General features: G+C 43.2%; 1 protein-coding gene, 1 non-coding gene and 1 pseudogene across 3 annotated transcripts in view; 1 reads left to right on the top strand and 2 right to left on the bottom strand.

The window, feature by feature from the left end:
- MSN (moesin) overlaps window positions 1–12,003 on the top strand; it is a 70,400-nt gene that overhangs the window by 26,716 nt on the left and 31,681 nt on the right. The window lies entirely within an intron of this gene.
- On the bottom strand, window positions 6,654–7,029 carry LOC145536361 (prefoldin subunit 4 pseudogene; annotated as a pseudogene).
- Window positions 9,720–9,826, bottom strand: LOC145537329 (U6 spliceosomal RNA). The gene has a single exon (XR_014076349.1). It is a non-coding gene; the product is annotated as a U6 spliceosomal RNA (small nuclear RNA).

The following is a 12,003-nucleotide window of genomic DNA, read 5'->3' as shown; positions in this document are numbered from 1 at the left end:
CCTGTGTAAGACTTAGCTTTTCATCTCATATGGCCTCAAATCTTATAAGTAAGCAGCTCCTGTTGATGGTAATTACAGAGATTTGAAAACAAAATCACAAAAGTCCAAAGTTGAATACGACAGGAGATTCTGGAGCTGGGGCTAACTCTTCCTGCTCCTCCCCACTACACTTCATCCCTGGCTATTTAGCCTCCTAAAATCAAGCCTAACTTTTTGAGAAGGTGCCTCCTTTGTGTTCTTTCCAGACTATGCCTGAACAGAAGGAATCCTAGGTACTCTTAGCACAAGATACTGAGACTATCTGTTGTAGGGGTGATATCAGAGTGTAGCTCTTATCCAGCAGGGAGGCATTCTAAGCTCCATCTGGAGCCCTTACATCCAGCGTTCTGGAGGTTTGAATTGTGTTAACTGTTGTGTGTTTATGTGGGTACATGCCTGTTTGGACACCCATCCCCATTCTTGCAAAGTGCCTGGGAATGGAGACAGTATGGTGCCAAGACTGAGTCATTTTCCTGGAAAAGTCAGGATTATAAGAGGTGTTGCACCAGATCTGCTTTAGAATGTTTTCTCTTCTCTCTTCTGCTTCCCCTTCCCTTCTCCAAACACACCTAGGATTGTAGTTCCCCTGTCTATGCTCCTTTAGACCTGGACAGCTCAACCATTAAGCTTCCTGAGGGGTAACCAGGGCTGCTCCTCCTCTCTCCTTCCCTTCTGTCCCCAAAGCCCTACACCTCTAACCAATAGTATAGAAGACTTGTGGAATGTGTAAAGATGTTCTGACTCTTAGGGACTAAAGCATATTTGTGAATAGTCAGTGAATGAGGTTAGCTTAAATGGTTTTAAGGTGACAGTTAATGGTGAGCATTCCAAGTAGAGTTGCCTCATGTTTTCATCATGACTTCTTTGGGAGGGTGTCTGGTCAGTATTGTTCAAGGTGACTTGAAAAAGGAGGATGGTAGCCATAAGATAAATTAAGTGGGTCACTTGTGTAGAAATATTTTCAACCATTATTTATAGCTACATGACCTTGAGTAAAGTATTTAGCCTTCTGAATTTTAGTTTTCCATCTTTATTTTTAAAATAATTTTATTTATTTTGTTATTTATTTATTTATTTTTGGTTGTGATGGGTCTTCATTGCTCTTCAGGGGTTTTCTCTTGTTGGGACAAATGTGGTGCACGGGTTTCTCATTGCAGTGGCTTCTGTTGTTGTGGAGCACAGGCTCTAGGTGCGCAGGCTTTAGTAGTTGCAGCACATGGGCTCTAGAGCCTGGGGTCAGTAGTTGTGGCCCATGGGCTTAGTTGCTCCATAGCAAGTGAAATCTTCCCGGACCTGGGATCAAACCCGTGTCCCTTGCATTCTTATCCATTGTACCACCAGGGAAGTCTTTCATCTTTAAAATGGAGATAAAAATGATACCCACTTCCTTGGAATTTAGGAGAGAGAAAAGAGCTCATGCAGGATGTCTGGCATATTGAAGGTGCTTGATAAAAGCCCTATTTCTCTTAATTTATTTCATTGTATTTTGCTCTCTTTAAGTATTTGAGATAAAATAATTTTAGGACCCTAGTTTAGGCTTTTCTTCTAATTTGTAAATGTGCTCCCTGCACTGTACTATCTTTCACTGCAGCCTGTTGAGGGGAAACAGTATAAGAATTTATGTGGGTATATCTTTTGCTCTGCAAAGAACCCCAGCTCTGGGGAGCCTTGAAGGTCCCAATATGAGGGAGTAGGGTAAAGGAGAAGAGGTATTATGACACCCAGGTTAGATAGGATGGTTGTGGGATGGGTAAAAGAGAGAATGTACAGAGGGGAAAATGGTTAGAGGAACCCTTACTCAAGAAGGCAAAACAGTTTGTGAATTCAGCGGGTCCCTGCCCCTTTGCAGAAACCAGGCAGCTATAGCTGAGGCCCACCCCCAGCCCTTGCTGTGCTGGTAGCTTTCACTTTCTTTGTGTGTGTGTGTGTGTGTGTGTGTGTGTGGTAAGGTACGGGAGGGCCTTAGTCTGGTCACCCTTCCAGGTATGCCTGTGAGGAGACAGGCTTTCTATATGGACTGAAAGTAGGTTGTAGTGGGATCTCTCAAGATCTGGAGAGTGGTTCCCCCGAGGTTTGTGGAAGCTAGGGTAGGGAGTCCTCATTAAGCTAAGCTGGTACCTCACTGGGACTGTGTGGAAAAAAAAGCCAGCTTCCAACATATATCTTATATATTAGGCCACCTTGTCTGGCTTTGTCTTCAGGGGTTTCTGTCTCTGCTCGTGGTACACCCCTCTCCACATCTGATGAACTGCTGTTTAATACTGTGGTGGTGGAAAGGTCTCTAGTGTATTCTTTTCTGATAGTTTCTGGCAAGAAGGTAGCGGAGCTGGGCAAGGAGGCCTTGACCCTTAGCTTTGTACTTTTTGGAGGGATTTCACGAATTGTAAATTTTCCTGTGGCATTTGAAGGGCCTACGTCATGTTTCTTTCCTCTGTGTCCTTGTACAGGCTGTTTGTCTACCTGGAATACCTTGAGCTTCCCTTTCCCTTTAACATATTTTCCCTGTGAAAATATTTTAATCATTCAGGACAGGTCTGCTTTTTCTCTAGAAACCTGCTCTCTTGCCTTCTCCATTATAGCCTGGGTCCCCTTTATGTTTCCACAGTTCCCTCTGATTACCTCTATCACTGCTCTTGCTGTACAAGAGTATGTGGTACATACTAATACTCAGTCACTGTCATGTCTGACTCTTTGTGACGCCATGGAGTGTAGCCCGCCAAGCTTCTCTGTCCATAGGATTTTCCAGGCAAGAATACTGGAGTGGGTTGCCATTTCCTCCTCCAGCCCATCTTCCCAACACAGGCATCAAACTCACGTCTCCTGTGTCTCCTGCATTGGCAGGTGGATTCTTTACCACTGAGCCACCTGGGAAGCCCTGTCCAACATGGTAATTCCTCATTTACTTGCAACCCCTCCCCTACAAGAAATACTCTCACATGCTTGCTCACTTACTTTCACATATATGCATGTGCAAACTTCAGAATCATCATCTCATGGCCTGGTCCATGTTGGGTGTCTTATAACTTAGTGGTGTGTGGAACAAGCATGTGTATATATGTGACTGTCGGGAGTGGAGGTCGTTTCTGAAACACCTGAGGTAGGTAAGAGTTGGCCCTATTTGCTTTTCCAGGCCTTATTAGAATTATAGGTAAAGTTTTGGGCTCAGTTTGACTCATGGAACATCATCTATTGCCTGGGAAGCTGCTGGGTAATTTCTGTAGTGATTGTAGTGGGCCTTTTCCCTGCTGCTATCTAAAGAAAGTAAACCAAAGTTAGGGTAGGGGTGCTTCTTACTCTACCTGAAGAACTCTGATGTATGTATGTGTTTGGAGTAAGTTGTTTCATGCATGCTCACCTTAGCATTAGGGGGTACAAAATTTGTAAGTTTCTGGTGGTAGGGGTGCTAAAAACCCTGGTATTGTTGTTGGTTGGATAAAGTTAAACAGTTTCTACTGGCCTTAGTAAATTAGTAGCTGAGCTTGTGGTTTAGAGGGCAAGATGTGGCTTTATCAACTCAAAAAATACAAAGCCAGCTTTTAGAGAAGTTATGTTAACTGTGTAGGAACCATAACTAATAAGCTGGATGTCATGTTCCTGTTCTTTTACTGACTGCTCCGCTCACTGTTCCCTAGAACTTTTCTAAAACAGTCATAGATGCACAGAACTCAAGGGCATTACTTGGGCTCTCTATAACTCTGCTTTCAGGAAGGTGACTATAACAAAAGTGAAGACTGTGGCTACAGACAGAGGTACCCTAGGGCAAGTATGACATCAGACGCCACTCTTCAGCCGGTAACACATCCACTGGAAATGGGTGCTAAGAGTTGGTGTTTCCATAAGGCCTACATGATAAATCTTGTTCCTTGATGAGTGATAGAGTTAGATTGGACTATAAGATTAGGTGTAAGAAAGCAGCAGGCTGGCTGGGACTGGGGATGACTTGTTTAGGGGTAATTGACCAAGTTCTCCCATATAAAACTAGCCTGGGATTATACTCACTGAAGGTCTGCACTTAGTGAGGCAGGGCTGTGGAATGGCATCTGCCTTCTGATTTCTCACCCTGTATGAATGAAGAGGCCCTCCCTGAACATTCAGATGGAATGTTCAGCCACATTCTTTGCTACTTATAGTCTGGGAAGGGAAGACAAGGAGGAGTCAGGGTGTCAGCTGGTTAGAGAGGAGTGAAGGGAAATTGAACACTGAGTGGGCTCAGACTGGTATCCTCTCTCCATTTCTTCCTCTGATCTTGTTGGGAGAGCTGTTCTATCGGCCTGAAGTCATTTTCTTTTGCCCAGTGGCCAAAGCACTCTAGGCTCATTAAGACCCTGTGCAAATCATGTTGCTTTAGCAGAAATGTTGATACTGGCATCTAAAATCCATGTGTAGTGAAACTTCAGTGATATTTGGGAGACTTTAAAAAATTTACTGTAGTTTTGCATCTCCTGGTTCATTGATCAAGGAAGAGCATTGGCATGTTTTCTTTGTTTCCAAATGTAGAAGTTGCCAATTTGTGTTTCCTAAGAAAATTCATTTTTCCAGAAGTACTTTGGACCATCACCATCTTCCTGTAGACATGGATCTTCCAGTGTGGAAGATGCCCCCATAGTTAGCTGGTCACCCTTCCTGTCCTTTTCTGTGAAAGTGGGAGGTTACGGCAGATTTTTCAGCTTGATCAAGCAGATTACTCCAGCTCCCTCCCTAGTCAAGCAAAGCCTCCTCCAGGGAGGGGAAGTGTGGTAATGACATTATCTTTCCCCAGGCAGCCACATGTTCTCTGAGAACAGGATGTGGGGAGGGCTGGGCCCCAGTCACAGGGTATGGGGGCGGGCACGGGAAAGTGGGCTGGTATTGTGGCCATGTGGGTTGATGCATGCCTCCTTGGCTTTGAGAGGCATGAAGAGCCCTTCTGTTCTCAAGTGTTAATTCATGTGTACACCCACCCACCCACCCATGACATGTCCGTGTTCTTACTCTAAGAAAGAACTGTAAACACCTATGAGTGAGGACCAGCACTTCAGGCTGGAGAAACTCAGTGGCAAGGAGTGGGTGGGCTCAGGCGGCCTGCTGTACCAGCCCAATCCTTGTGACTGTAGCCATAAGCCGTTTTGGCAAGGTTGTGTCCAGGGAGCCGGGCTCCAGTAGAGAACGTGGTTGCTTTGTTGCTTCTTCCCAGGCCCTCATTGGTCCCCTCCCTACAGATGGCTCCCTAGCACACTGAGGTGATTTGAATGTTCAGTTTCCTTTTGGCCCCGTCCTCTTCTTTTCCCTGCCCCCACTACTTCTGCTGGGGACCTTTGGAGATGTGCTGCCTGGGGTGGGGAAAAGAGGATGTAGCTAGCTTCCTGTGCAAGGGAGGGTGGGGCGCCCGCCTTCCTGCCTGTCTGCCCACCCTCCCAGCTGCCAGTGCTTGAGGAACCGACTGTAGAGTTAAGTTCAGAGTCATCAGAGGCATAGGGGCTCTCTGGGGCATAGGGATGAGGCTTTGTTTTTCTTGGTCTCTCTTTACAGTTCTCCACCAACAAGGATTGCTGGGCTCCCTTTTCCTAGAACCACAAGGCTAGGCACCAACTGGTCCAACCATCTCATACCACAGATAGGGAAACTGAGCCCCAGGGAGTCTTTAAGTCCTCTAAGGAATCAATGGCAGAGTTGAGTAGAATTTTACAAGGTTAGAACTGAAGCTCCCTCCCTCCCCCAAGCTGCTGGTCCAGTGGTTGGCAAACTGTATTTGGCCAAGCTGCTTGGTTGGGGTAGCCTTCCTTTAACCAGAACAATTCTACTTTTATGCACATTATGTCTTAAAATTTCATGTGATTTTCTGTTTGGGAAAGTGAAGAGGCAGGAAGCTGCTGAAAAAAGTAATAAAGTTGAAAACAACTGATCAAGACCTACCCAGTACAGTTGGGCACTCTGACCTAAGAGGAGGGGACTGTCTCAAGGTCACTGGCCCACTGTTCTTGGCTGATTGCTTCCAGCTAATAGTGTGGCTCCCTCAACTTTGGGAAAGATTGTTCCCACCCTGTGTTGCCTTGATCTTCTCCCATCCCAAGGAGAGCCCCTCTTGTAGCACCCTGAGACAAGAGCTAGAGGCCATTAAATTTATTGGATGAAATAAATTATAGCATGTAAGCCTTTGGAAGGACCTTCTTGCAACCTTAAATAAGAGAAAATTGGGAGGGCAAAGTTCCAAGTTCGGGGCACCTGGGTTCTAGTCCTGTCTCCTTCACACTTGGACAAATTGCCATTTACCTCACTGAACCTCCATTTCTCCTGTCTATAAAATAGTGCTGATCTGTACTCTGCCTTTTGTACAGACTTGAGTTCAGCGAGAGAATGCATGTGGACAAGTGTCTTTTTTAATTGCTTAATTGCTTTTAATAACATGACATAAAGCCCTTACGCTTGATATAATTGTTATGCAAAATACATAGATGAATACTGTTTTCTTTTAAAAATATAAAATAAATAAGCAAGACGTGAATAGGCAAGTTTCCATTAAATGAATGAAAGTTTTTAAAAAAGTTTTGCTTTCCATATCATTTGAAGAAGGGAAATTATCATTTTAAACAATATTCAACTTTATTAAACAGATTTTTAAAAGTTTTATAAAATGTTTAACTTTCATCACCTTCAAGGTTTATGTTACTCCCAAATTTTGCATATAACTGAACTTTTCAAATCTGCTAACACCTGCTGAATTGATTCCACTCTGGATTCTAAGGTGTCAGTTTCTTCTTGCAAATTTTTCTTTGCTTCTGCTAACATTTCTTGTGTTTCTTCCTGAGAATGGCTAATGAAAACATTACCAGTCTGGTAAGGTATCATTAAGCAGTCATCTGCAAGCATGATATCCTCACAAATATCTTCTAAATTTTGGAGTTATTTCTTTTTTACTTCTATTTCTTCCTTAAGTTATGTGATTCTACTCGTATTCCATGCTAATTTGTGTATTGTAAGACTGACATCTGCAACCACCTTCTTCATGGTGGCTGCTATCTTGGGCCATGAGTGTCTTTTAAACTGTAAAGCACTGTGCACATGGGGTTAGGATTTTTATTGTATAAGGGTGAGTCAGAAGTCCTGCATTTGATAATGAGGTTGCAGGAGAAAGGTACCAAAATGTATCAAATATCTAAAACATGCTAGGTGCTAAGCCAGGTTGTTTTGTATAAATAAAGGAGATAATGCTGTTCCTCACAACTATCTTGTGAGGTAGGCATTGTTACTCCCACTTTACTTGGAGGAAAATTGATGCTTCTAGAGATTGAGGTACTCCCTCCAGAGCCCACACTGTCCATCATATATTTGTAAAGAGATCTTAAGAAAGTGCTGTGGTTTCCTTTGTGACTTTCCAACCCATTCCCTGCTCTACTCCAGTGTCTCTCCTCTCTTGTTGGCTTCATGTCACAGCCCTGGGCTCTGTACTCCTTGCTTTCCTTGGTGGTACATACACCAAATGCACTTAGGTGCCCTTGTTTGGCTGTTAGTTGATGGAGGAGCCCTTTGGGTCAGCAACCTTTTTGTTGACAAGAGGGGCTTCTTACTCCCCTGAGGAGCTGGTAGGAAGGGCCTGGGATGTGTTGCTAGTTAGAACTGGCTCTTGTCCAAGGTCATGCAACTAAAAGATGGCAGTTGCTTCCCTTCATTGAGACTCAGTTTTCTCATTTTTAAAATGGGCCTAAAGATGCTTCCTTTATATGTGCTGATAAATGTTTCACAACACACTCTCAGGTGAAGCCACGATTTGTACTGTTTACCGATCCCAATGATATAAATACTCTCACCACTTGTTGTTGTTCAGTCACTCAGTCGTGTTCAACTCTCACAATGGACGATTTCAAACTACCAACACGGGGTCCTTGAAGGAGGAGTTGTACAGAGATCAGCTCTAGTGTAAGCTGGTTCCAGTGCACTGTTATTGATCGTACCTATCTTAGAGTCCCCAGCCTGTCCCCAACTTCAACCTATTCACATCTGTATGCAAATACAAGGCTTGCTCCCTAAGTTCCCAGAGCATCTAGGAAAGGGAGAGTATCATTTAAGGTCTGCTCCTTGCCTGAAAGTTCTCCCAAGAGAGTGTTTAAGGGGCATAGAACTTGAGAAGATTTTGATTGAGGCTCTAATTACAGTATTTTTGATCAATATTGTTGGGCTGCTGAGGTATTTGTACCAGTTGTTTCCTTCCACTGTCTAATTCTTAACTAGATAGGAAGATAGTGGAAGGCTCTGGACAATGGCCTGAGGGTTTGATCATTCCAGAAAGCACTTAGCTTTCTGTTTGAAATCCCAAAGCCTCTCCTCCCTCTCCTGCCTGTAGAGTCTGCTCTGCTGGGTTCTAACCTGAAGATCCCAACTATGAGGATCTCTGAGCCAGAAAGAATTTTGGAGGACCGGAAATCTGGTCTGACCTCTCATCTCATCTCAATAGCATCTATGCCAGGTGATGTTTCTTTAAACTTCCCAGAGGATAAGAATTGCCTGGGACAAAACTACTGCTTTCCAAGCTCCTCCTCTGAAGTGTCTTTTTTTTTTTTTTCAAATTGTATTTATTTATTTAGTTAGTTTTTTATTAATTTATTTATTTTAGTTGAGGGCTAATTACTTTACAATATTGTAGTGGTTTTTGCCATACATTGACATGAATCAGCCATGGGTTTACATGTGTTCCCCATCCTGAACCCCCTTCCCATCTCATCCCTCATCCCATCCCTCTGGGTCATCCCATTGCCCCAGCCCTGAGCATTTGGTCTCATGCATCGAACCTGGAATGGCATTCTGTTTCACATATGATAATATACATGTTTCAATGCTATTCTCTCAGAACGTCCCACCCTCACCTTCTCCCTCAGAGTCCATAAGACTGTTCTATGCATCTGTGTCTCTTATTCTGTCTCACATATAGGGTTATCGTTACCGTCTTTCAAATTCCATATATATGCATTAGTATACTGTATTGGTGTTTTTCTTTCTGGCTTACTTCACTCTGTATAATGGGCTCCAGTTTCATCCATCTCAATAGAACTGATTCAAATGTATTCTTTTTAATGGCTGAGTAATATTCCATTGTGTATATGTACCACAGCTTCCTTATCCATTCGTCTGATGATGGACATCTAAGTTGCTTCCATGTCGTGGCTATTATAAACAATGCTGCGATGAACATTGGAGTACACGTGTCTCTTTCAATTCTGGTTTCCTCAGTGTGTATGCCCAGCAGTGGGATTGCTGGGTCATATGGCAATTCTATTCCCAGTTTTTTAAGGAATCTCCACACTATTCTCCATAGTGGCTGTACTAATTTGCATTTCCATCAACAGTGTAAGAGGGTTCCCTTTTCTCCACACCCTCTCCAGCATTTATTGCTTGTAGACTTTTGGATAGCAGCCATTCTGACGGGTGTGAAATGGTACCTCATTGTGGTTTTGATTTGCATTTCTCTAATAATGAGTGATGTTGAGCATCTTTTCATGTGTTTGTTAGCCATCTGTATGTCTTCTTTGGATAAATGTCTGTTTAGTTCTTTGGCCCATATTTTGATTGGGTCGTTTATTTTTCTGGAATTGAGCTGCAGGAATTGCTTGTATATTTTTGAGATTAATTGTTTGTCTGTTGCTTCATTTGCTATTATTTTCTCCCATTCTGAAGGCTGTCTTTTCACCTTGCTTATGGTTTCCTTTGTTAAAAATATGGAAGGCTTCATGAATTTGCGTGTCATCCTTGCGCAGGGGCTATGCTAATCTTCTCTGTATCGTTCCAATTTTAGTATATGTGCTGCGTAAGTGAGCACTGAAGTGTCTTTTCAGTAAGCTTGGAGTGGGGTCCAGGAATCTAGGTTTTTAAACTAGTGCCCCAAATGATTCCCAACCGTTAAGTTTGGGAAATAGCACATTGCCACTGCACAATCCTCTGCCAGGTGGGTGTCATTTTGTCCATTTTACAGCTAAGAAGATTGAGAGATCATGGCTTGTTTTTGGCAGAGCTTGATCCTGCCCTCAGGTTTTTAGAGTACATAGCTATGTTCCTTCTACAAGAGAGGAATTACTTTAGTATGTAGAGAAATTACTTTAGCCCCTGATCTTTTGTGGAGATAAGTTACATTTAACTCTGGAGAACCATTCACTAGGCCCACTGGCCTAGATGTCCCTGTAGTTACTGCTATCTACTTGGCTTTGTTTCCTTTCAATTGAGCATCCCTCTGCCCATATCGACTGTTGACACCAGCCCTTGAGAGGCTGTATTCCATGCCAGAGGTTCCCAAATTTGGCTGGGCCTTAGAATTATCTGAAGTGCTTAAATTCTTATGCCTGGGCCCTACTTCTTATATAATAATAAATCATGATCTCTGTGGGAGAGGCCAGGAAATCTGTCTTTAAAAATTTTTCCCAATTGATGCTGATTAGCCTATCTACAGACCCAGTTTGTGATTTTTCTGGATACCAGCTGAAGGAGTTTGGATGTTTTGGTGGGTTGTGTTGGAGGGCTGGGAACCTGTGTATATTAATGGGACACAATTAGAGAAAATGGCAAGGCAGAACCTAGGATGAGAAAAGAAGAGCAGGCATCCTTTAAAAGAATAAGGTAGCCTAGGTGCTCTGTTGTATTCTGCCTCACTTCAAGGCTCTGCTTCTTGGGGGGAAATCCCTATCCTTCCCAAGAGAGAAAGCATTTAAAATAATGCAAGGATGTGTGTGTTTCTGCCTGATATGCATGGCTTCAAATTGTCTAACCAAGTAGAAATCTAACCATATTTTAAAGTTTGCCCCCAAAACTGAGTTTTAGAAACAGAAAAGTAAGAGAGACTCTAAAGCATCTTTCAGCTATAGCAAAATTTATTTCTCAAAGAACTGAGACCATTACTTCTAGGATGAGGACTCCAGTTTTGTGAGTGCCCTAGATGCCAGGTTTGACTGTTGGCATACCAGCAAGCTTGGCAGGAAGCCAACCATAGCTTAGCTCTGGGACTGAAAGCAGAGCTTTTTTTTGTTGTTGTTGTTTAAATATTGGAGTATAGTTGACTACTATATATAAAATAGATAACAGTGTGCTAGTTTCAGGTGTACAGCAAAGTGAATCACTTGTATCCACTCTTTTAGATTATTTCCCCATATAAGTCATTACAGAGTATTCAGTGCTGTACAGTAGGTCCTTATTTGTTATCTATTTTATATATAGTAGTGTGTGTGTGTGTGTGTGCGCACTCACACTCAGTTGTGACTCTTTGCGACCCGATGGACTGTAGCCCGCCGGGCTCCTCTGTCCATAGGATTCTTCAGGGAAGAATACTGGAGTGGGTTGCCATTTCCTCCTTCAGAGGATCTTCCTGACCCAGGAACTGAACCCACATCTGTTGCATCTCCTGCATTGGCTGGTGGATTCTTTACTACTGTGCCACCTGGGAAGCCCATATAGTAATGTATATATGTTAATTCCAATCTCCCAATTTATCTCTACCCCTTCCTAATAACCATAAATTTGGAAAATAGAGTTTTTTATTTAGCTGGAAGCCTCCTCTTGCCCCTACATAGTTGACTGATCCTGGCTTCAGCAGTTTTAACACAGAACAAGGCAGAAATCCCATGAGTAATGGATGGAATCCAAGCTGATGCTTAGGTCAGCTCCAGTGCCCTTCAGAGCTGGGATGCTGGAGGTTGCTGTGGTGTGTTTCTGAGCAGAGAGAATAGAGCCCTCTTCTGGTACTCTGCATAACTGGTGTCTCCAGGCAGCTGCAAACGGTCTGTGTTTCCAGTCTATAAATACTTCTTGTGAAACTTGTAGGCAGGAAGCTGGGTCAAGCAGGAAACTGATGTTAGTGACTGAAGCCCTGCTGGGTGTGGCCCCAGAGAGAGGCTTAATCCATGTGAGAGACTTATTTTATTAATGATAGGCCCTCTTTCCTTTTAATTCAGCGGCTTCAAAGTTTTATGAGAATTGAAGAATCTGTTGTTCTTGGCTACATGGATATAA

This window comes from Giraffa tippelskirchi, chromosome X (assembly GCF_054371585.1).
Source record: "Giraffa tippelskirchi isolate mGirTip1 chromosome X, T2T-mGirTip1v1.2.pri, whole genome shotgun sequence".
NCBI lineage: Eukaryota > Metazoa > Chordata > Mammalia > Artiodactyla > Giraffidae > Giraffa > Giraffa tippelskirchi.
This window is presented reverse-complemented; position numbering and strand designations above follow the sequence as displayed.